The following is a 20031-nucleotide window of genomic DNA, read 5'->3' as shown; positions in this document are numbered from 1 at the left end:
ATTAGCCCTGAAGGGAATTTAAGAAATATCATCATCACCAAAATTTTTAACTACATATGTGGCAGGGGTTCTATTTTCATCAGTCACATGCCCAAAGGCCCCTTCCACATTCTTCCTCTCCCATCTGCACAGATTTACTTCTCATGGATCCTGCAGCCCACAGATATTCCCCAGATAGAGACTCAGGTGGTGGTCTCCCCATTGTAGGTGGCTAATGAATGGAGTTGGACTATGAGTTCTTGTAAGCCAATCAAATTCTAAATCCTGGGGTTGAGTTATATAGTCCATTTGATGACAGATACAGTGTCTTACTGGTCTTACACATTGTGCTTGATAGCACCTAGACCAGAGGAAACTCCAATAAAAGCCTTTTGAATTAAATAAGCTATGAACAGGTTAAACCTTCAGGGGATGCACATTGTCTGCTAATTTCATAATCTAACATTAAGATTTTTTAAAGTTTATAAAGATATTCATAATGACTAATTCTTTTTTTTTTTAACTGTCTGCCCCGTATCTGTCCATTACGATTCACTCAATTCGTCCCGGTCATCAAAAGGCAGTTTATTCTAGGGAGGTATGGTGACAATTAGAGCAGTACTTAGCCCAATTTGTGTATCAGCCTCCCAATAATGACTAATTCTTGCTTAGCTATTGAGACAATGGCTTAGCTGCTGAATTTTTTCAAAATCTTACTTTAAGGAGTACCATCTTTGAGTCAAATAGGGAATGATAAAACTTTCAATTGTGTTCCTAGAACACCATTTGAACATGAAGTATCTTTTGAAAGTGATGGTAACATATCACAGACCACAGAATTTGAATTGTCTCAAAACCTCCCCACAGATCTGTAACCTGATAGTGGCATCCACACTCAGTGGAAACCTGTCTAGTATGTCAGATGGATTGCATGGAGGTGTGAAAAAACATTCTGTGCCATTGTCAACACAACAGTAGGTCATTGCACCTTAATGACGATGGAAATGCCAAATTGTACATTTCCTAAGTTAAGCAGAAAACAAGCAATAAGTATTTTAGTAGGTATTTATAAAATGTAAATGTTTTGGTTGTGTTGTGGGGATTTTAAGGAAGATTAAAGTCACGTCCTTCCAAAAAACTATAGAAATGTACAGTATTATAATTTAAATAGTGGTTCCCAATATTTACGTCCACCTAGAACCTCAGAATGTGAACTTATTTGGAAATGGCATTTTTTGCAGATGCAATTAGTGATGTTAAGATGAGGTTAGGTTCCAAAGCTACTAACTGGTAGCCCTCTGAACACAAGGAAGGACCCACAGATTTGCACAGGGAAGAAGGCCAAGGGAAGATGAAGGTAGAGACTGGAGTGATGCAGCTACAAGCCAAGGATGTCTGGCAACACCGTAAGTTGAAAGAGACAAGGAAAGATTCTTCTCTAGAGTCTTCAGAGAGAGCATGGCTCTGCCAATACCATGCTTTTGGGCTTTTAGCCTCCGGAATTGTTAGATAATCTTAGGTTTTACGCTGCCGCAAGGAAAAACCGTGAGTCCAAACAGAGACCAGATTAAACAGGCTTTATTGGGAGCACACGGACGGGTTCACCGGCTCAGAGAGGGGAGCCGGAGAAGTCGCGCCAACCTGGACAGGGGCAAGGTTTTATACTTTTCTGAGGCAATTGTTGCTGGCCGAAACTGGTGGAAGTCAGGGCTTTCTAGGGTCAGGTGAAACCTGCGGTCTGTCCTGTGGTTTAGCCATTGTCCAGGAGCCGTTTGTCCGGCAGGAATTTTTCACCAGGGTGGGGTGGTTTCCAGACGTCAGTGTGGACAGGTCAGCGTCTCACCGGCCCAAGAGAGGGAGGGGGTCCTTTCGCCTCCGGGGCAGGGTGCCAGCGAACACCAGACAGATAATACCTTTGTTTTTGCCAACCAAGTTTGTGGTACTTTATTACATCAGCCCAAGGAGCTAATGCAGGTGTTAAGTTAGATAAGATAATAGAAAACGGGGGAAATACATATACTAAAGTCCTGCTATAATTGGGTGTTTTTCATATATTGTCCAATTCAATTCTTACAATTATCCATTAAGGTAACTATTATTATCTCCATTTTACAAAATAAATAAACGAGTTTCAGAGAAATTAAGAGAATTGTTCATGATTATACAGCTGTTAAAAGTTGGAAATCAGACCAAGTAATAAACTCATGCTTTTCCTACTACTGCCATTAAGGGAAGCAGAGAGCTCAGTCAAATATCTAAAGATACTAAAAAAAGCTAGCGGAGGGAGGCAACTCAGCTTCCGTTATTCAAGAGGGAAACTAGAAGAACATGGGCAGTTGCTCAAGGGAAGAGCTAACACCAGTGGTTATTCCAGGCAGGAGGCTGTGCCCTCACCTGAGCAGTACCCTCCCCCTGCCCCAGCCTCGCCGGGAGTCTAAAGCTTGCTGCCTCAGACAGTGGGAACTTCCAGAGACAATCTGAAGGCATCCAATGTCTCATTGCTCTTGATGAGAACGTTCCTGGAGTGGTCAATCTGTGTGAGGTAAGCACATGTACAAAATATCACTGTATGGTGAATATTAACAGAGGCTGAGGCTCTCTGATCCTATTTTGAACCACTTTCTCGATACCATTTCTCTAGTGGGCTGGCACTGCAGGTATCACAAAGGGGGATACATTTTCCTCTCAACTTGATCATATAATATGAAAGACAAAGCTACACCTAGACACAGACAACTAATTTATTATCACCCCCACATCATACAGAAAAATTGTAGGGGTGTTGACTCACCCTCTGATTTCAGAAGGACCAGCTCTGTGACTTCATTATGTCTTTTCTAGGTTTACTGGAAGGCAATGCAGATGATTATGGAATTGCCCTTTTCAATGCATGGCTCGCTGTATAAAATAGGTAGCCACTCAAAAATGTACAGTGGAATGCACATTCATGTATTCAATAATTTTTCTATTTGATTACCTAATGAAATGAGAATACTAGGGTACTAAGATTAAATAAAGTTACCTTTCAAACTTGGAAATATTATTGAAAAAGAAAGAGGCATTTTATAATGTTAATTATGTTTAATATGTGGTTGCACACCTGCTAACATAAGCAGTTCCAACAACTCCTCAGATGGCTGGCAGGTCTTAGATTTCCCTTGTTCCCAAGCCTTTGTATGTATTTTATTTCTATGAATTCTGAAGACCATAGCTCAGGTCTCTGAATTTCTGCAATTAGTTCCTGGCATTGATCACTGTTAAGGAACTCTGCCCACTAGACCTTATTGAAACATTGACCAAAGCTAGGTAAGGAAAATGGGCAAGCAAAGGACCTATGGATGGACTTCTCCCCTGGTGACCAAAGGCCAATGTCTCCCTGTCTTAACTGTTACTCTATTAAAAATGTGGCTTTTGTACTATTCCAGATGATTTTCCTGTAAACTTGAGTAGAGTATAAGGGCTGATTTTGGAAACTGGGTGTATTCATAACTTTCTAAAATCTATGAAAACCAGATATGGGTCCCTGAGGAAGAAATTTGCCACATGTTCAAGAGGAACGTGTTAGTAAAATATCCTAGAAAATGGCGATTATGTCCCCAACTTTGTCTGCTAATGGAGCAATTCTGAAATTTCAGCCACTCCACTCACTGCTTATTAAATGTGCCCCGCCCAACCCAAGTGGCTGATAATGGCCTTGATGATAATACACTTGGGCTCCAAAAGGAAGGAGGAGGGAAGAAAACACTGCTTGGTTCCAGCTTCCTGGTCAAAGCCAATTTTAAGTAATTTATTTTGTAAAAGAAATGGCAGTTCCACGTAGCGAGTAAAGCTCAAATAACTTGTGTTTGTCAGGAAAAGGACACTTAGTCCCAGAAATCCATCTGGAACAGGAAGTCAACCAGGCTCTTTGGAGATGTGTCAGCCACTGTCAGACTGGGGAGAGGTCAATGGGGCAGGAAATGGGCGCCAACAAGGTGCCTGCTTACCCGGACACCGGCCTCTTAATAAGTAACTAAAATCTAATAATAGAGCTCCAGAAAGAAACCAAGCTTGGGCTCCACTTTTCATTCACTTTTTTCTTTCTCCTGTCATTCAGGCATTTAATTATATAAAGCTCTTTCTTTCCCCTACAAAAGCATGCTTCCGCTGCTCTTTATGAGCAAAACTAGATGGAGTGGGATGGTGAGCGTATGTCCTGTGGAGCCCCCTCCTCTCAGGACTGAAGATTGGTGGCTGTGGTGAGATTGCGCTTGGATCCTAGGAAGGGGGCACACCCAAGAGCCCCTGCCCTCATGGGTGCGGTAGAAGGATCAGCAAGTCTGGCAGTCTGGTGTGGGCTGGTCTCTCTCTCTCCATTGATGTGATGAGAGTAAACACAGGGGTTTAGGGAGTCCTGGTCAAGTGGAGGTGAGCTGGGTCAGCATGAAGCCTACAGAGCTTGTCAGGGAGGCTTGTGAGTTGCTGCAGGTTTTTGAACAGATTTTTCATGCTTTCTTTGCAGCCAAAGAGACCTGAGCTGAAATACATGCCATTTAGTTGTTGTGGGGCCTGAGAAAACTTAACCACTTGAAGCTTCCGTTTCTTCATGTATATCATGAAAGTGAATGATTCCTGATGCTCAAGGCTGCTGTGAAGATCAAATAGGAAAGCATGCTGTCTAATGCAATGCCTGCTGAAGAGAAAAATGCATTTTCCCCTTGTATTTTGAATTAGGCTTTCATGTGGAATTTTCTTTGAAGATAAGGATGAACTATTGAAGAGACAAAAAGGAAGATTGATATTCACAACCTTAATCCATTAAATTTATCTCAATGTGAGCATTTCTGGTTCACTGGTAGACTGTTAGAAAAGAACATTGCAGGTCAGGGGCACTGCCCTCTACCTTTCCCCCCGCACCCAGCTCCATACACAGCTCTTTAAATCACATGACATTTCCATTTATCTCTGTGAATGGGTACTCACAGAGATTAGTGAAATAATCTCTGAAAAATCAAATAACTAAACCACACCCTGCCAAGGGTTACAAACATCTTTCTCATTATCATGTATTTGAGCTCCATTAGGACAAGGGTATGGAGCATCTCAGCCTCCAAGAAGTTAGGTACCCATTATAGTTGTTGAATCCTAAATGCTTTGGTTTAATTAGAGCCAGAAATTGATATTTAGACATGAGTTTCTCCTGAGTATAACTGCCTAATGACATTGTGTTAAAAAAAAAAGTGATATCTGCTTAGAACTCAAATCCTGATCATCTGGTGACAACGTGAAATCTAAGGGTTAGCAAAAAGCAGAGAGAGAGGCAAAAATATTTATGATGAAAATACATTACAAAAATCTGATTATTATAAGCCCTGTTTTGAGAGAAAAAAAATAATGAGCAGCTAACTCTTTTTTTTACTTATATATCATAGTCTTTCTCTCCATTAAATTCTAAGTTGGAACTTCATGTCCACTAAAGTGAGAGTTTAAGCATGGCCTCCCTCATTTACAGAATTTAATGTGCCCTTATTCCCAGCTTTGATTCAGTCCACAGTAGGGAGCCCTCAGAATACCCCAAGTTTTTGGTAAAATTCTCCACCCTCTGTCATGGCCCTGCCTCTATCCCATGCCAGGATGGCACTGATCCCAGAACACACCCATACCAACCACTCCAAACCACCTGATGCTAAACACTAGATGATGCCATGAACTTTGAAAACAAACATCTTTGGTGAAGTTTCAAGTGACAAGTGACACAACCCAATAGCAAATTTAGTTGTTATGGTGATGGACTGAAATTCAGAAAGAATCACAAACATTGTAATGAGAGAAGGGTTTTCAATTTCCTTGTAAGTTATATTTTTTTTCTCAAAGACATGAGTGTGCTATTTTTCTATTCCTATGGGTCAAAAACCATAACATCCACAAGGATTTCTGAAGTAGATAGATCAACCAAAAAGAATTCTTGTACTGGTAATAGTAATAATTTCTCAAACCTGCTTAGCCTAACCTGATTAATGATATCTCATTGCATAAGGGCCATCTTTATGCAACTCAGAACTTTTAAAAATAAGAACTTTAATTTAACAATATAAATCATGGTTCATTATTTCTTAAAATACCCAAAATTCTAAAACAAATATCCTTTTAAAAGGTATGTTTATTTAAATGAAAAGCTGGTCTTCTGCAATGGATGCCAAGAAAATATTGTTGCTGATTATTGGTGCTGCTAGGAACATGGCTTGGGGGAGATGAGGCAAGTGTTTCAGAAATAAACAACAACAGAAAATTAATTTTAGCTTCTAATTCTAGTGACATACATGTGTTTGTGGTTTGCCTGCTCTTCTCTGTTTCTTCCTAAAATATAATTAAGAAACATCATGTTAATTCTGTTTGGAAAATTCAGAAGATAGGGTGTGATTTATTTGTTTCATGCTAAACATATCCTCCTACTTCTAACTTAATCAACAACAATAAAGTTACTATTTATTCAGTATCTACCGTATTTGAGTCACTCTCATAAGCATGGAGAATACAAGAGTGAAGAAGATAGGCCAGGCCTCTGTTAAATTATATCAGCAACTTATGTAAGGAGAGTATGATGGGAAGAATTGTGTTCTCCCAAACTCCCAACCCCCAGTACTTCAGAATGTAACTGCACAGTATTTAGAAATAGAGTCTTTAAAGAGGTGATTCAGTCCAAATGAGGTCATTAGGGTGAGTTCTAATCCAATAAGACCGGTTTCCTTCTAAGAAGAGGAGATTCGGATACAGACATGTACAGAGGAAAGATCATGTGAAGATACAAGGGAAAGGCAACCATCTGCAAGCCTAGGACAGAAGCCTCAGGAGAAACCAATCGGCTGACACCTTGATTTCAGACTTCCAGCTTCCAGAACTGTGAGACAATTAATGTCTGTGGTCTACGCACCCCCAGTCTGTTGTACTTTGTTATGTCAGCCCCAGCACACTTGTACAGGTAAAGAGCAAAATTACCAACTTCTTTCATAGAAATGCAGATAAATGGAGGCTCTCTATTCTTCAGAGCCTCTTGATGGGTTAGCATATACATGTTTGGGGTGAAAACCTAATTCTCAATAATAGAGATAAAAGAAAGGGATGTTCATAGTGTCATCTTTAAAGGGAGCTGGGAGAAGTGAATGACGAAGGGAAGAAAGAGCAAGGCTGTGGAAAGCCACCACTGTGAGCCTCTTACAAAGTCTAAAAGTTTCATCAAAGTCAGCCAAACTCATGAAGTCAATGGCATAAATGGGTTTCTTATGAAACTGGTGAAGTTATTGCTGTTGGATCTAGATTGATACAGCACAAAACAGAAAGTGGTTAAATACTAGGTGCAGAGTGAATCCTGAGAATCTAGACCCACTGGCTCTCCTGGGCATTGTGAATTACACAGGCAATGGGAATGAAGATACAACCAACTCTAACTACAGTTTACTCCCCTCGCCCATATAATATCTGAATATACTTAGAAGCACATAAAAAGACCAGTATGTGTAATTAAATCCAGCACACTTTGGGATTGTAATGCAAATTGCTTATTAGTGCTTATGTGTGTGTGTGTGTGTATGTATGTGTAGCTGTAAATGGAGTGAAGAGCATTATCTCACATTTGACTATGTTATATCATCCACATCCACGATGGGGGCTGCTCTGAGGATGAGGGATAGTGGGGTGGGTGAGGACAGGAGGAAGAAAAACACATAAAAAATATATGTTTGGGGAAAGAAAGCCTACATTCAGTGTTGCTAAACCCTGAACTATAAAACTAAGCTCAATCTTTTATTTTTCCTTTAACAATAGTCATATTTGGCAAAAACTGGAACATACTGAGAACTCTAAAACTACAGGGGCAATTGGATAGTGGTTCAAAGGAAACAATTTTGAACTCCAGCTATCATCCAGAAAATATAGTTGAGTGAGATATTTAAAATAATTTAGAGGAACATCAGCTTTAAAGGAAGGTTTTAGAGCTTGGTACTGCTTGGCACTGGATACAAAGAAGTCATTTAAAAATTTCTGGAATGATTATGTGACACTGAATCTCAAGAGAGCAAACATTCTTCTTGATGCCAGGTTTTTAATGCACTCAAGTATTAAACAAAGAGCATCTTGTTTTGCAAAGTTTATTACAAATGATTGTGCTGGCTATTAAAATTTGCATGATGTTTTCAAATGTGCTTGGGAACATCACAGAATGTGCAGATTTGGAGACCAGATATATCAAAGCTCATTTGTCACCCTGTGCAAAATGCTGTAAGAGTTGTGTGGATGGGTGGAGGGTGCCTTTACTGAACCAGCCCGGATTCAAAGGCCATCAATTCAGTGTCGATGGTAGTAAGAATTACAACCACTTTATTCCACATGAGACTGTGCAGCCAGTTTCATAATATTCATCAACCCTAGTGGAATGTAGGAACCAGCCAACATTTTATCCTAAGTAAGCAGGAAATGGCAAATATGATTTTCTGTGTAACAAGCAAACGAGGGTTGGATTGTAGTCTCATAAATGAATGATTTTGATCCCTCAAAGCCTTGGGCTAACCTGCCAAATGTCTGACCATCCTATATCAGACTTTTAAATGGGTGAGGGAACACTCAGCTAAAGAAATGCTAGCAGAAGTTTAGTTTTTTGTTCACAAATATTGAAAACAGCTAAATCGCAAAACTCTGCATACAGAGAGTTTGGGGCAGAGGTGGAGGGAGGCATGTGTTCTGTTTTAGGAGCTTCAGTTGGGTCTTCAAACTGTGATGTTGGAACTTGAGAAAAATTCTATAGCCACATTTATGTAACGGCCTGGCTCCTTAGACTCAGAGCTGGGGTGAAGGATTTACCTTGGTGCTGTGAGATTTCTCAAGGAACATCATTTTGCTAATGGCTTTTTCCTTTTGATCCAGGTGCCTGTTCCTTAGCAGGGAAGCAAGGAATGCTGCTCTGAGAAGGAAGGGAACTCTCAGACTGCTTCCCTCATTCCGGTTGTGTGACCGGGAAAGTTACTCCTCTTAGCCTCTATTTCCTCATCTTAAAATGGGAATAATTACAGTTCCTGAGACATATGACTTTCATGATGATTAACTAAAACCATGCTTGACAAGCACTTGATTGGTACAGAGTCCGGACATAGTACATTTTCTATAAAAATTGCTGGATCACAATCATCTATTACTAGAGGCCTGATGCATGAGATTTGTGCAAGAGTAGGCCTTCCTTCCCTTGGCTGCCGGCACTGGTTTCCTTCCAGCACCCGGGACTCGGGCTACCCTCTAGCACCCAGGACCCGGGTTTCCCTTTGGCCACTGGCAGGCACCCAGGCTTCCCTTGGAGCCCCGGCTTCATCTGGAAAGACATCCGGTCTAATTAGTATATTACACTTTTATTATTATAGAATCTATATCAATATCAATATTGTCATTGCAATAGTCTCTTCTCCTTTTTAGTCCAATTCAATTCAGCAAACATTTATTGAAAAGTTTCTATCATTTAGAAAGCTAGTGAGTTAGTGTTTATTCATTAGCATATATGACACCTGTTTACTTAAATTTTTCCTGAGTTCTAGCCATAGAGTCCTATAAACCCTTAGGATAGGTAGGATATAATGTTCATTACCACATTATCTTAACATTTATTTAAGCTCTATCCTTACCAACATTTATCTCTGGGAATTTCATATCCAAAATGCAGTTGTCAGTGCTAAAAAATTATGAATTAAGACTGGTAACAATTTAATATTAAAAGAGTTATTTTACTCAGTAATTACCCACTGAGGTTCAATAGCAGAAAGACATGTTACAAGAAAGGGAAATGAAAGGTCTAACAGCCCAGGTGTATGTTTGGATTGCTAACAGCTGAGAGGTATTAACTTATGTTAATACGGTATATCTGCCCATATATCATTGCCCTAATATAGGAAAAGGCTTGTGACTGCCCATGCCACCTTGCTCGGGCTCTCTCTGAAATGTTGCTTTAGTGATTCAAGCTACAAGAGTCCCTTGTACATTACACATCTCTCTTTAATGTTTTTCATGGGTTCCTGAAAGCTTTCCCGGAGCCTCCTAAGTAGATCATAACGCGAGCATTGGGGGAAATCCGAGATGCTCATTTCATAGCTTAGTTCAACCTTCACATTTCATTGACAAAAAATGTACGTGAAAAACATCAGACAAATACAATTTGAGGGAAATTCTGAAAATAACTGACCAGAACTGTCAAGGTCATTAAATCAAGGAAAGTCTTAGAAACTGTTACAACCAAGAGGAGCCTAAGGAGACATGACCACTAAATGTAGTGTGTCCTGGATGGGATCCGAGAACAGCAAAATGACATCAGGCAAAAACTAAGAAAATCTGAATAAAGTACAAACTTCAGTTAATAATATTGTGTCCATATTAGTTCATCAATTGTGACAAATCTATCTCACTAATGTAAAAGGTTAATAGAAGCTAAGTGTAGGACATATGAGATTTTTCTCTACTACCTCCATAATTTTTCTATAAATCTAAAGCTCTTCTGAAAGAAAAAAGTTATTTTTTTAAAAAGCTGTGTGATTAAAGGCAAACAAGTGGATTAGTTAGTGGGAGTAAAGAAAAACATGTTCATGATCATTTTCGACCTAATGGCATGCTCTAATGGTTTAATGCCAGGGATTCCCACAGATTATAATGATAACACTTGTTGTCTGGGGCACTGAAAAGAGTGTGAGCTTGTTTTCATAGTTGTGTATCCATGCTCTGTTTTTTGTTTAGACTACCAGTACAAGTACTTGGTCAACCATTACAAATAATGTTGGTCATGGCAAGCATGATTGCCTCCTAAGAGATAAATTATTTAATGTTCAGTTCCCATTGATTTTTAATCATCTGTGAGGTGTCCACAAACAAAGCCAGAGCTCTAAAAATAAAATAGAGATGTAAAAGAACCTGATTGAGATGTTGCTTTTGTTCCATGTTTTGGGGGAAGAAATTAGGTAGAACTTGCGGAACTATATGTTTAAAAAAAGAAACTTCTCTATAGAAAGGTGTTAAATCTATCTGCATTTACCATTTTTTCCTGAAGTATGAAAATGGGTACAGAATGGAGAGAAACAAGCCTATTCTGACCAACTATGGCTCTCTCTAAGGGGCACGGGTAATTCAAATGGAAGGTTACACATTGATTTAAGCAACTAACTTTCAAGAACCCACTTGATGTGAATTTCCATACTTGAGGCTGGAGGTAGGAGGCAGCTCATAGTCTCAGCTATTAAACTGCTCACAATCTGGTCAGATAGATTCCACATTGTAATACTTGGCCCTTGTCCAAGGTTAGGGGTCAAGAGAGCTTCCCAGGGTGTGCAGTTCTGCTGAATTTCGAAGACTGTTCAGAGGAAAATGAGACGATGAAGATGGGTGCAGATCTGAGCTCAAAGCCCATCCCCAAAATGTCCCAGACTTAAAACTTCTGCAAAGACAAAATGTAAGAAGGGAAAGGAAGGCTAATAGATAAGACGAAAGAGCTGGTCAGTGTCCAGGTCCTCTGCTCAGACTGCTCAGCTTAGGAGCTGAGAGGAGAGCAATCTGTCCAGGCTTCCATTGTAGATAAATATTGGTTTCAGGTGCAGGGTAAGCTGAAGTAGGCTGAAATTGGAAGCAGAGTTTGAAGACTCTTGATAAAGTTCAGGCAAGAAGTGATGAGAAATTAAATAAGGTAGTAGCTGAAAGAATGAAAAGCAAGCATGTGAGTCGGCATTGAGGAGCTGGTGACCAAGTGAATATGGAACACAGTCTTGGATAACTTCCAGGTTTCTGGTTCAGGTCACTGAGACTATTACAGTGGATTCATCAACGTGAGAAATGGAAGAGGAACAGGTGTGGAGGGGAGGATGAAGATCATAGCTTCAAACAGGAAAATGCTGAGCTTGAATCACCTACAATTCGAGAGCCAATCAGAATACCTTGCCCTCTGACACATGCAGCTTTAGGGACAGGAGACTAATATTGCTTCAGAAAAAAGTAAAGAAGATCCTCTCTAATCCCAGCATTAGATGCCTTTAAATTCTATATCTGTTAAACTTTTAGCAATAAAACAACTAGATTACAAGGTTAAGAATCTCCCTTGTATTTTTATCTACTATGATACTAAAAACTGTATGTACCATTGTGTCTTATGTGCCATGAAACTAGAGTGGGAAGGGCAACTTGTGGTCATCATTTTGTGCCACTCATCAGCTCCTGATGGGTAGGTATGATGTAATGCTGCCCCTCTTTGGAAACAAGAAATCTTGTCAAGCTTCAGATTCAAGGTTCCTCTTCTGTTTATCACTACTTATAAGTCCATGAGCTATCATTCTTCAGTCCAAGATTTCATGAGAGGTGATGTTGTATATCATGAAAACTTCAGTTTACCACTTTGGTTAGATGTTTGTGGGTTAATTATGTACATTGTTTGAAATATAATTTTGTCACCCATAATAAAACAAGAAGCCCTAACCGGTTTGGCTCAGTGGATAGAGCATCGGCCTGTGGACTCAAGGGTCCTAGGTTCGATTCTGGTCAAGGGCATGTACCTTGTTTGCGGGCACATCCCCAGTAGGGAGTGTGCAGGAGGCAGCTGATCGATGTTTCTCTCTCATCAATGTTTCTAACTCTCTATTCCTCTCCCTTCCTCTCTGTAAAAAAATTAATGAAATATATATATATATATAAAAGAAAAATAATATTACCTATCTCCAAGTGCTGTTTTAAGAGTAAATAAGGTAACATATATACACTTTTTAATCAGAAATACAGTTTTAAAATGCCACAAGTATATTAATATTTTTGTTGAAATGTAAATTTCTTATCTAAAATTATTAAGACATTTTATAATTAGTATGTACTTTGATTTGTTATCTTTTAGAAAAGATAATCATTCAGCCTGGCCAGCATGACTCAGTGGTTGAGTGTGGACCTATGAACCAGGAAGTCACGGTTTGATTCCCACTCAGGGCACATGCCCAGGTTGCGGGCTAGATCCTCAATGGGGGGCGTGCAGGAGGCAGCTGATCAGTGATTCTCTCTCATCATTGATGTTTCTATCTCTCTTCCTCTCCCTTCCTCTCTGAAATCAATAAAAATATATTTAAAAAAAAGAAAAGATAATCACTCAAAAAGTGTTTTTACTTGTAGTAGGTGTTTAGATCATCTTGGTTAACCTTTTGCAAATCTTGACAATTAGTGGGTGAAATGGAATATGTCCTGTGAGAATACATGGTGTTCCTTACTGCTTTGGTAAGACAAACAGGAAACTCAATACCAAGTAGAATGCTGTGAAAGCAATTAAAGTTTGTAGAGGGTGTCAGTCCAATGTCTGAAACAGATATAACAATCTCTAACAATTGGTACTTTAGTTGTCATGAATCCTTTTATTTTTACCAGTGAAAGAGCTGAATTTGTTTTTCACAGAATACATTTCCTATTTCTCCAGAAAAAAAAGTTTGCGTTTGAATTGAGTTTCCAAAAATCATCAGGTTGGGCTGGCCTTTAACATTTTTGGAGTGTTCTAGTGGCAGTAATGGCTGAACTAGAAAAGACTGTGTCTGTAACGTGTGTTGTATTTTTATGGATACAGGTGCCTCGTGCCACTTAATAAAGGGTGGGATAAGGGAAGGGAGTGAAAGGTTGGTGGATGGGCAGCAGATAGAAGATCTAGAGGACAGTCACTAGGAGAAGGGCAGTCTAACAATACAGAGCTGTTAGAGCCTAGAGAGACAGGGATTCAGAACTGCTTTTTGAGGCAGAGTGCAAGCCTTTGTCAGTTGCTTCTTTGATGTTTTCTTTTAAAAGGGTGACATCATCTCCTCACAAGACATGGATGAAAGTTCTGTTTATCTAATCACATTATACTGATTTCTTTTCTAAGAAAAATGAAAAACTGGGTTGGGCAAAATGATCTTAGCAAATGTTTTACTGGATTTAATGTCACCAAAGATCAGAGACCTAGAAACCTCAGAAATAACCCCTGGAAGATGGAAGGGTTGTATGCCAAGAGAAAAATAATTTAGAAATGTCTGCTCTGAAAAGGTACTGGACAGGCTTCTATGATTTACTGAATGTCCTTGATTTAAGATTCCAGAGCCCCAGAAAATGCATTTCAAGGAGAAAATTAGACCGTGAGGGTCAGGAGTTGGACACTGAGACATGTTGAAAATGCTCCCCAATGATTTGAGAACTCTAGAAGGGTGGCCCCTCCACACCCACCATGGGATCCCTCTACTGATGCTGTTCTGTCCCCATCAGCGCTTCACTCTGAAGACCTCCTGATGACTCCAGGACTGAGATGCTGCCTGGTGCTGTGGCCCTCCCAGGAAAGGTCTACTGGAGCCTCCTCACGGTCTTCCCTTTATTGGAGTCCCACCTCTTAGGGCTCCAGAAGCATCCTCACTGGACTTAGAAGGGGAGTTGATATTGATGAGCACAACTCTATGCGGCTAAGTCTTCCTTCCCCCACTATATAATTAGATTTCTGCATTTGGTGGAGATGATTCTGCCTTTTGTTAGATTACAATGTTCTGAAGTTTGAACAGCTCATTGAGCAGGATGCATTCTTATCAAGGAAGGAAATGCTTCCCAGAGATAAATTAATTTAAAGGGAATTATCCTTACCATTGGATGTGCCAGAAAAGGCAGTGGGAGGTGGGCAGATAGGAGATTAGAGGGACTTGAGTAATAACCTAAGCTCTCTAAAGTTAATACTTTTTAAAATGTCTTTAATGATGATTACAAAAGGAAATACAAAATTGCCCTGAGCTTTCCTTTTAAGATTTAGTCCTTAGTATGCAAAGTATCTGACATAGATTCTAAGACTCCTGAAACATACCATTGAGGCATTTCTATTGTCATCATTCAAGGTGTTTGCCATGCTTTGTTTTATGCACCAAATATAGTCAATGATACTATACTCATATATTCATCATTTCCTGTGTTCAGAAATAGATACTAGTAGAGTTCTGTCCAACCAAAGGTTATCCTAGTTTGATTCATCTCATACCATAGGCTAAGTCATTTTTTCTGAATTTGTAGTAAAGTTAAATTAATTACTAAGATAAAGAAGACATGTGTTCAAGTAGTTTTTAAAATGGACTCAATGTGATTTTTAAAAAAATTCTTTATTGTTTAAAGCAGTGGCTCTCAACCTTCCTAATGCCACTACTCTTTAATATAGTTCCTCATGTTGTGGTGAACCCCAACCATAAAATTATTTTCATTGCTACTTCATAACTGTAATTTTGCTACTGTTATGAATTGTAATGTAAATATCTGATATGCAGGATGTATTTTCATGGTTAAAAATCGAACATAATTAAAGCATAGTGATTAATCACAAAACAATATGTAATTATATATGTGTTTTCCGATGGTCTTAGGTGACCCCTGTGAAAGGGTCGTTCGACCCCCAAAGGGGTAGCGGCCCACAGGTTGAGAACCGCTGGTTTAAAGTATTACATGAGTCTCCTTTTTTCCCCATTGACTTCTTCCCCACCACCCCCTTACCCAAGCACAAGCCCTCACCCCTGCTACTGTCTGTGTCCATTGGTTTTGCTCATATGCATGCATACAAGTCCTTTGGTTGATCTCTTACTCCCTCACCCGCAATGTGATTTTTATTAAATTAACCCATCCCTGCCTGACCGGGGTGGCTCAGTCGTTAAGCATTAACCTATAAACTAGGATGTCATGGTTCGATTCCTGGTCAGGGCACATGCCTGGGCTGCAGGCTTGATCCCCAGTGTGGGGCACGCAGGAGGCAGCTGATCAATGATTCTCTCTCATCATTGATGTTTCTATTTCTCTCCCTCTTTCTTCCTCACTGAAATCAATAAAAATATATTTAAAAAATAACCCATCCCTTAAAATTCAAGATTACTATATTTATATCAATGTATTCCTGCTAAATATTACTACAAATATTTTAAAACAAGTTTCTGTGATTCCTATTTTAAGAAAAGGGGCATGTTTAAATGTGTAAGGGGGAGTGTGGGGTTGTCTACAGCAGCAATGGAGTAGCCTTATGGGATACCTTGAGATTTTATTATTTCATCAAGTTAAATATGTCCAGAAATGCATTAAGTGATGCCAACTCTCCAGTTATAGGTGTCTGAGACTTTTGAGACTCGGTGATTTAGAAGAGAAGATAGAAGCCTGGGGAACCTGACTCAGATGCTTCGGATACAAGGCATATTTTTCCTTTGCTTGTCCCAAGGTTGCTGTCTTAATGAGCTGTGACGAGCATTGACCCCAAATATTGATTTTTTCCCACCTCCTGTTTTTATCAACCACCCCTCGGAAAATGGTGGCCGCAGGCACCAGCCACAGAAACAGCCCCTGTGACTCTGCCGGCGGGCTTTTCTTTCTTATTCAGCACAATAAGAGAACTTGCAGCTTACCTCTGTCCTTTCAGAGCCTCACAGCTCACTGGTGTCTAAGCAAGCTTTAGATTAGTGTTATGGTTATGGGCCACTTAATGACAGGGATAAGTTCTGAGCAATGCATACTTAACTGATTTCGTCATTGTGTGTACAACACAGAGTGTACTTACACAAACCTGGATGGTATATAGCCTACTACTGTGATTGTACATGCTATATCTTTTCAGGACTGGCGGCGCTGTAGGTTTGTTTACTCCAGCATCACCACAAACACATAAATAACACATTGCGCTATGAGAGTACCACAGTACACTAGGTGATAAAACATTCTTAGTTCCACTATAATTTTATGGGACCACCCTCATATAAGCAGCCTGTCATTGACTGAAGTATTGTTATGTGGTCCATTGCAGTACATGCAAGCAATCTGAAATGAACTTTTTGTTATTAATTTTAGGATCTTAAGACTGATTCTTACGATTTTCTCTCAGTGTTCCTCCCCTACAGCAGTTACTAATAGCCAGTGGGAGAAAGCCAGGCAAATGGGAGTAGATAACCAAACAGTTTGCTTGTTGAAGCAGAAAACAATCTTTCTAGGCAAACACATTTCCTCTTCATAGATATTGGTAGTGACCAGTTTTACATTGGCACATACCACATTGAAATCTATGTTCCATTGGTCTGGCTTGCTATATATGTGAGACAGAAGAAGGAAATAAATCAGTGATGGTAACTTCACTTCCCATTTGCTTTAGATCCACATAATCATGGTGCAACAACAAGAAAATGCGCAACAAGATGAATATCATTTTTGATCTGCTAATAGGATGATATAATTAACTAAATTATATAATGCCATAAAAAAGATAAAAATTTAGACTGAATGTCAGGAAATGTTTCCTGATAATAGGAAGTATTTGATTAATAGAAAGGCTCTCAGGAGAATGAATCATTCTACCACTCAGAACATTTCAAATTAGATCAAAGCCAGAAAAATGGAAGCGGGGCTATTGTTTATATCTGCATACATCCTAGGTTTTCTTTACCCAGGCCATCTAATATATGAGTGAGAATATTCTATTTTAACTCTGGACAATACTGTATAGTAAGCAAGTTGTTGAGGGCAATGGTCTTTCAATATCAATTGCACTTTCCAGTTCATAAAATTTATATAAAATCAGGTTATACTAGAGTATAAAGCAAGGAAATGGTAGTGATTACCTGCCTCTCCCTTCACATATTAAACACAGGGTATGAGAAAAAGTAGAGGACTCACAGGAGAAAGAAAGAGGCAGGGCAGAGGCAAGCACATGTTGAAGAGCCCCTTGGAGACCCTGCTCAAGCTCCTCCCTCTGCCAGTAGTTAGGGCCGCCATTCAGGGCTGGAGTGAGGAAAGATGGGGCCTTTGGAGAGCTTCTCCAGCCAAGGGTCTGGAATTTTCTTTTGCATTATTTCATGTCAATTAATATCTCTCTGAAGTAGGAACTGTCCAGGTTCCAGCTGGACATTCTAATTCTTCTTCCTTTGCATCCTAATTCTGCTTTCTCGGTATAAAAAATGAATTTTGCCCTGGCCTGGTGGCTCAGTTGGGTAACGTGTTGCCCTGTACACCAAAAGGTTGCAGGTGCAATTCCTAGTCAATACACATATCTAGGTTTTGGGTTCAATACCCAGTCAGGGCAGGTATACCCTAGGCAGGAGGCAACTGATTGATGTTTCTTTCTCACCTTGATGTTTCTATCTATCTATCTATCTATCTATCTATCTATCTATCTATCTATCATCTATCTATTATGTATCTGTCTGTCTATCTTTTATCTATCTCTCCCTCCCTCCCTTTCTTCCTCTCTCTCTTTCTAAATAAATAAACAAACATGTTCTCAGGTGAGGATAAAAAATAAAAACCCTGATCTCAATCCTGAATGCATGCAACAGAAAGTGTATTTAAAGTCTTCTAAAAAGAAACTCAGATATCTCTAGCAATAAGAACAATTTATTGGCATTATAATCTTCTTAAAAGCTAACCTGGAAGGATCAGAAAAGAGAATAAATGGAAAAATCTTTTATTCATGGGGGAAAAGTCTGCAATAGACAGTTGCAAAAAGTATTAAGTGACAATTTTGAACTTTTAATTCTTATATTTATATTAGAGTAGAAACTTTTTTAAAGGCATGGCAATGTTGAAGAAGAAACAGTCAGGGGAGAATCTTCCCTAAATGCTATCCAGAGGATGAACACTGGGTTGTTTGGCATGGAGGGAGAGGCGATGTGTCTCTACCGATGATGGTAAGCATGCCAGAGTGGAAGGAGCAAAGACAAGAAGTTCTGATGCTACAATGTGACTCTAGGCAAATAGGGCAAATTTCTGCGCTTCTGTTGTCTAACCTGAATATTGGATTTAATACATGGTGTTCTTCTTAAAATCTGTCTGCAAAGTCTTCAATACGCTCCCCTCCAAAGGCTAAGTCCATTCCCCTTCACTGGAGTTTGGGCTGGACTTTGTGATTCAGATTAGTGCTTTTTACAAACGGAATGTGGCATATGTGATGGTGTGTGACTTCTTAAACACCTAGGCCTCCTCACTGCTCCTCAAGAAGGCCACAGCCTTTCCCAGCTCCCAGCTTTGCCTCCGGTCCTTCTCTCTCCCTCCTTTTTCTGCCCCAGCAGCTGCTCCTTGGCCCCTTCTCAGAGAGCCCCCCTCACCACCCTGGCTGGAGTAATCCCTCTGGGGACAATCTGTGTCACCCAAATGTTATTCTCCTCGTCACCTGCCAGCATCTGCTGCCGGGAACCAATGCCAGCCTGTCATAATTTCAAGAGTTTCATCGAAAGGTTGATAAAACTTGGGGACTCAACAGGGTTGAGTCACACATGGAGTCACCTGTTGGAAATGGCTAAAGGCATTTCCCCAAACCTGAATAGGAAACTGATTGTGGCTGCCAGACAGTTAAAGGGCATCTTAATCTACATGTTATTGCCTCCTACTGGCCAAACACCTGAACAGCCGTAGGCTATTCCCCAAACTGACAATGCTTCTGTACCCTTTGAAACCTTACCCTCTGAAGTGTATTATCTCCACCTTGCCTTAGGACAAATTGTGTTAATAAAAGCAAGGGTCCTAGACAAGGAGGAACCCTTCAGTTCCTTTAGCTGAAGGTCCTCTGACCCCCAATGCCTTTCAAAATTATAGCTCGTCTCCAGACTCTTTATTAGTCTCTGGATTTCTATGTCATCTACGCACAGCGCCTTTTCCAGATTCCTGAACCCTTGTTGATGCTGGGACATGAACCCCGGCAATCTGCAACTGCTACCTTGTCAGTCTAGTCTGCAGGACCGGTCCTCAGCCCCCGCTTCCGGCTTAGCACTCAGGTTCTCATCTAGCACCTCACTCTGCCCCAAGCCCACCTCTGACTCAAGAGCCTTTCAGTTCTCCTGGCTCATGCTCTCCCCTGTGGTCCTGCCAGCCCTGTACTTCTACCCCAGCTAGCTCTTCCCACTAAGGTGATCACTCTGAGGACTCTCCAACCACAGGCATCCCAGTGGCTGTGCCCATCCCACAGTGACACATTCAGATCCACCCCGACCTCCCCATGTCCTGTCAGACTCAAGAGATCCTACCCAGATAATGAAGAGAGGGTGACAGCAGAGGAGAAGCCACGGTGGCCCACTGCTC

At 40.2% G+C, this 20031-nt stretch overlaps 1 non-coding gene across 1 annotated transcript; it reads right to left on the bottom strand.

Moving 5' to 3' along the window:
* Positions 1–500: 500 nt before the first annotated feature.
* LOC132233956 (small Cajal body-specific RNA 8) lies at positions 501–629 on the bottom strand. Its single transcript, XR_009452800.1, has one exon. It is a non-coding gene; the product is annotated as a small Cajal body-specific RNA 8 (non-coding RNA).
* Positions 630–20031: the final 19402 nt, after the last annotated feature.

This window comes from Myotis daubentonii, chromosome 4, assembly GCF_963259705.1.
Source record: "Myotis daubentonii chromosome 4, mMyoDau2.1, whole genome shotgun sequence".
In the NCBI taxonomy this organism is placed as follows: Eukaryota; Metazoa; Chordata; class Mammalia; order Chiroptera; family Vespertilionidae; genus Myotis; species Myotis daubentonii.
This window is presented reverse-complemented; position numbering and strand designations above follow the sequence as displayed.